The following is a 6,018-nucleotide window of genomic DNA, read 5'->3' as shown; positions in this document are numbered from 1 at the left end:
TCTTAAATAGAAATTGAGAATCTGTCATTTTAAAATTTATGTTAGATTTATGTTTCTTGATGGGTAAAGAATTTCTCATCAATATGTTTCCCTCATAATTTTTATATCAGTCTCTCATATCTTGATGTCAAATATTGACAAAGACTGGTTATTATTTCCAAATATTTAACCTGTTTTTTTTTTTCCTAAAAGATTTCTTTCAAATTTGGTAAAATTGTGACTCACTTGAAATTTAAAACTTCTAATAGATTTTGATATGTTTTCATTAGTATTCCCTACATATTAAATATGAATGTAAGTTTTCTTGCATATAAGAAAAGTTTTATTTCTAATGTAAATAAATAATTCATATTCTATATAATACCAAATGTACTATGACCAACTGTGTTTTGAAAAAGAAATCTTATCTACATAACTTTTTAATTTAATTTTAATCTAATTTTAATCTAATTTAATTTTAATTTTAATCTTTTAAATTAAATTAAATTAAATTTATCTGATCTCTTTTATCTGTTGTACCTTCTCATATTTCCAAGAACAGTAAGTTTTCACCTTTTTACTCCTGTCTTTGTAATTTTTTTTCCACAATTGAGTCTTTATTTTCTCTAATACTATGATATATCTCATGCTCCATGATCTTTTGACCGACTTTTCTTTTTCTCTTGTTTTACGCTTGTTCTCTTGTTTAGCTTTGAAGGTTCTGTCCAAATCGTGTATTTCTCTGTTTTCTCCACCTCCTCCTCCTCCTCCTCCTCCTCCTCCTTCTTCTTCTTCTTCTCCTTCTTCTTCTTCTTCTTCTTCTTCTTCTTTTAAAGTAGACTTCCTAAATCTACTTTTATTGCAGGGATCCCATCATATTCAATGTATGATGAGAGAACTGGAACCAATAGAATACCAGGGTCATACTGAACACCTCATTAAATATATATGCTCTACTAAAGATATTAATGGGAAAAGCAGCATAAGTTCTAAACATTGGCATCTTCGTCTGTGTCTCTGTTCCAACACCAGGTGTTGAAAAAGGTGCAGTGATTTCTTTGTGTGTGGGTGAGAGCCAGCTCATGATTTTGAATCCATTTGCTGAGGATTACATGAAAAAACACCACTTTGTGGATAAATTTTGGAATGTTGATGCTATCAATCCTAATGTATTACCATGTCTGCTTTTGTGCATCCATTTGCTGCATTAACTGAGGATTGGTTGAAAGTTAATTCCAAGCACATCTGGTTTACCTGCTTGTAGCCTTGAGCTTGAGGCAAAGACAAAGCTGATTACCACACTTTGTGTTGGAGTAAGGGAGTCTCTGAGTATTTTGAAATCCTGAAGAAGAAATATCTTGTTGTTGTTTTTATTATTGGTATTTTAATGTAAATATTGCTTAAACTTAATAAAGGAAGATATTTCTCCTTTTTTACTTTTCCTTACACTATTTAAAAGTAATCCACTCAGTTAATGCCTTTGATTATTAGTGATAAATGAATATCTTGAGAAAAGGGATCAGAATGAATTATTGTTTTGACTACACCAATAACTAGGAGAGCAGAAAACAGGATAAATTCTGTGAAAGATGTTCTGGTTCAATTACACTTACCACATGCAAATAATTTCTCACTTTCACATACTAATAGACTTTTTTCAAAATTTCTCTTGTTTAACTTAATTTTTTTTTTTTTAAGATTTTATTTATTTATTCGACAGAGAGAGAACACAAGTAGGCAGAGAGGCAGGCAGAGAGAGAGAGGAGGAAGCAGGCTCCCTGCTGAGCAGAGAGCCCGATGCGGGACTCGATCCCAGGACCCTGAGATCATGACCTGAGCCGAAGGCAGCGGCTTAATCCACTGAGCCACCCAGGCGCCCTGTTTAACTTAATTTTAATAACACTTCTTTTTGGCTTTTTAGGTGATGTTGATGATGTGAGGGCATAATATCAACTTTGAACAGTTTGTGTTTATTCAGAACTCATTAATATGAAAAGGAACCTGATTTATAGTCTTCAGATTTTCTAATATGCCTAAAATATTAATAAAACACTTGCTTAGTGACTGTCTTACTTATTTTTTATTTTTTAAAGATTATTTATTTATTTCTTTGACAGAGAAAGATCACAAGTAGGCAGAGAGGCAGACAGAGAGAGAGAAAGAGAAGGAAGCAAACTCCCTGATGAGCAGAGAGCCTGATGCAGGACTCAATTCCAGAACCCTAAAATCATGACCTGAGCTGAAGGTAGAGGCTTAACCCACTGAGCCACCCAGGTTCCTTGTCATATTTATTTCTGTAGTTAATATGAATCTCTATATTAAAAGTCTTTCTTAAAATATATCATGTCCCATTTAAAATTTTAGACTGAAAATAAAGGAAGCATGGAGTGCCTAACATGTCATATGCTTCATCAAGTTAGCTTATTTCCTCAAATTTCTATATTAGGGAGCAGCTGCAAAAAACAGATATCATGTATCTTCTATCTTGTTTTATCATAAATTGAAAATAAAATAAAATACAAAATAAAATAAAATAAGGATTCAAAACACATGATACTCTTGCATGGTAAAATAAAAAAATAAAATAATAAATCTCCTTTAATACAGCTGAAGTAATAAGTGGCTCTTCATTTTTATCATATCTCAGTTATAATAAAACTGAATAAAATAACTGTTTTACTTAATGAAAAGTATATTTATTTAAATGCTCCTTATGGAATACAATCTCCTGATCTATCTGTCCAATACTTTCTCTTTTATTGAAGTGCACCTGTACTACCTGCAGATATATTCACATGACTGTGTCTCCACTATAACTATGGTGAGAAAGCCAAAAGTGAAAACACACACACACACACACACACACACACACACACATTAGCTTCTCAGAGTGGTCTATCTTTTTGACTGCAGTGATTAGTTTAGATTTAAACTTATCCTTATCTTGTAAAGAAAGCTATTCTGAGACTTCTAGCAGTGCTGACAAGAATGTTGGGAGACATTGAATCTTTCTATTTTTGTGTTCTCAAACTTCATAGTCCACATAACCCTGGAGTTGCTGGTGATTAAATCAAACCACTGGAGAGTAGAAAAGAAAGAGAAAGAAGTATGGATGTGTGTATTAGTTTTCTATGCTGCCTAACAAATTGCCACAAATTCAATGTTTCAACACAGTATCCATTTATTACATCACAGTTTCCATGACCCAGGAGACTAAACATGGATTAGCTGGGTCCTCTGCTCAGCATTCCACCAGGCTGCAAACTCAGTGTCATCCAGGACTGTAGTCTTATCAGAAGCTCAACTGGGATTGGTCCATATGTAAGCTCCCTTAAGTCATTGAGAGAATTCCTTTCCTTGTAGGGTAAGGGGGAGATAATTTTCAATTTCTCTATGTTGCTAATAAATGTGTGTATAAGAAATATTTTCTAAAATTATATAAATTGTTTTTTTATAATTATATTATAAATTATATTTGAAGTTACATAAATAAATTAATAAACCACAAATTATTTAATTCCACTCATGTTTGGATCTTTCAAATTAACATTCTTTTCTATTTTTAATAAAATGTATAAAATCCTTATGTTATTTTTCAACAAAGCCAAAGCACTGGAGAAGTTTTGTATTAGCTGTAATTTCCAAAATGTGACCAGCTGATCACCTGCATCTAATCACTTAAGATACTTGAGAAAAACCAAATCTTCAGGGTTCCATTTAAGAATTATCAATTCTGAAACTCTGAAAGAAGACCATAAATCTTTGATTTTCCAAAAGCTATAGCTTTTGGAAAAATTTGGTAGCTTTTGGTAAAAATTTGTTTAAAAATTAAAACATTATTGATTAATTCTTAGGAACACAATACAGATTAATATGCTACAGATAAATTAAATAATACAATGCATGATACACATGATTTTAAGAAATCACCTATTTATTTATATTACATATTATATAACATATTATTACATTAATTAATAATAATACAATTAAATAATGTATCATGTATAACGTAATACTAATGTGTACATTTAATAATGAATTGCAGCATTACAGAGTACACTGAAAACTTGCTTTTGTAATAGGTAGAAAGAGATATATTTTTCAAATTAGTTTGTTCTTAGGAAGTCTGATCTAGGGAGTAGGAGCAAGGTGACAGAGAAGTAGGAGATTCTGTTTCAACCGGTCCCCTAAAGTGAGCTAAATATCTACCAGAACACTCTGAACATCCAGAAATCAGCCTGAGATGTAGGATTATACACTCCTGGATGTCTACAGAGGCAGAAGATACCAATGGAAAGGGAAAGCTGAGTGGGAACGCATGGACTAATATTGGAGGATAAACAGAAGTGGGAAGGAGCCAGTGGATGCAACCCATTGGAAAGTAATACCCCAATATGAAAGTGCCCTGTGATTGGGGACCAGAATTAACTTAGGAGTCTGGTTAAAAGCACTCAAAAAAGGCAAAGGATCTTAAGGGGCAATAGGTGGAATTGGGCAGTCATGGGCACAGGCCTAAGTCAATGGACCCAGGATGGCCTCCACTCGTGACCACCCATGCCAGAGTATGGCAGAGCCTCCAGTTCCTGGTCCCTGAGGCCCCAGCATTGCACAGTTTGCACTGCCACTCAGTGGCACACTCCTTCCCACGCCATGAGAGTGTCTGGTGGGCACTCTTGAGAACCACAGCCTTTTACATTCTGTGTGCACTGTGAGACTGGCGTCTGAACGGCACTATCCACCAGCGCCTGAGAGAGCTCCCTGCGGGCACTAGCCAGTGGTCTCTAGGACCAGTCAAGGGTCTGCATGCTCCTAGACCGGGCTGGAAGGAACTCAGCAAGATCTCTGGTCGGGATTCCTCGGTGGCGACCTGCACTACCATAAGGTCTGGACCCCAGACAATAGACCCAGCAAAGGCAGTCCCTGAAAATGGGCTCCTGGGAACAATATTGCTCACAGTATTAGTGGCTCACAGTATTAGGGGCACCTGACAAGCAGGTGCTTCCAGCAACCCCTGAGTTGGGCCTGAGGACATGCATTGCCTGTGGGAGGATGCATGGTACAGCGGAGTTTTCAGAGGGGAAACTGTATTTTGGACCACCCAGAAGGGAGAAGACTGAGGCTTCTCTCTGAGGCTCAGGTCTGGGTGCAGTTTGCTTTCCAGTGAACCTCTGAAAAGGCACAAAAAACTGCCAAAGGAAAAACAAGACAAAACAAAACAAAACAAAAAAAGCAAAAAAAAAACAACAAAACCCAAAACAAAAACAAACAAGCAAACAAACAAACAAAAAAAACCTCCAGAGAACAAAAGTCGGAAAAAAAGATTTCCACAAAGCCCAGGCCCTTGATAGGGGCTGGAGGACTCAACCCAAGCTGACTGAAAAACAACAAGGCAGTCTTGGAAAGCAAGCCAAAAGAATGAGAGGACAACCACCACAGGGTCCCCATAAAACAGTAAAACCCCAATAACCCCAATATCAAGGGAAAAAACTATATATTAACCTTCCGGTATTGCCCTAATACCTGTATATTTAATCTGTATATATTTCATAGATACAACATCTGTTTTTACTTCATTCTCACTATTCTTGTTCTTTCTATTTCTTTATCTATTATTTAAATGTATCTGTTTATTTGACAGAAAGAGAGAAAAAGAGAGAAAGAGAGGGAGAGAGAGATAGCAACTAGGCAGAGAGGCAGAGAGAACGAGAGAAGGGGAAGCAAGCTCCCTGCTAAGCAAAGAGCCTGATGAGGGGCTGGATCCCAGGACCCTGAGACCATGAACTCAGTTGAAGACAGAGGCTAAACCCACAAAAGAACACTTCTTGTTCTTTTAACCTACTTACCATTACAACTAGAGGTTTGAGACAAGATATTCCATAATAACATTTTAACTTAAACACTTTTCATACATATACCTGTGTTTTCCTTTTCCTCTCTATTTTTTTTTAATATACATATGGATATAAGCTTCTATGCAATCCTCTTTCCCTAATCAGTACTACCCCCCCCTCTCTCTCTCTCTCTCTATATATATAT

Source organism: Mustela nigripes, chromosome 2 (genome assembly GCF_022355385.1).
Source record: "Mustela nigripes isolate SB6536 chromosome 2, MUSNIG.SB6536, whole genome shotgun sequence".
NCBI classification, from domain to species: domain Eukaryota; kingdom Metazoa; phylum Chordata; class Mammalia; order Carnivora; family Mustelidae; genus Mustela; species Mustela nigripes.
The sequence above is the reverse complement of the archived record's forward strand: the minus strand, read 5'-3'. Positions refer to the sequence as shown.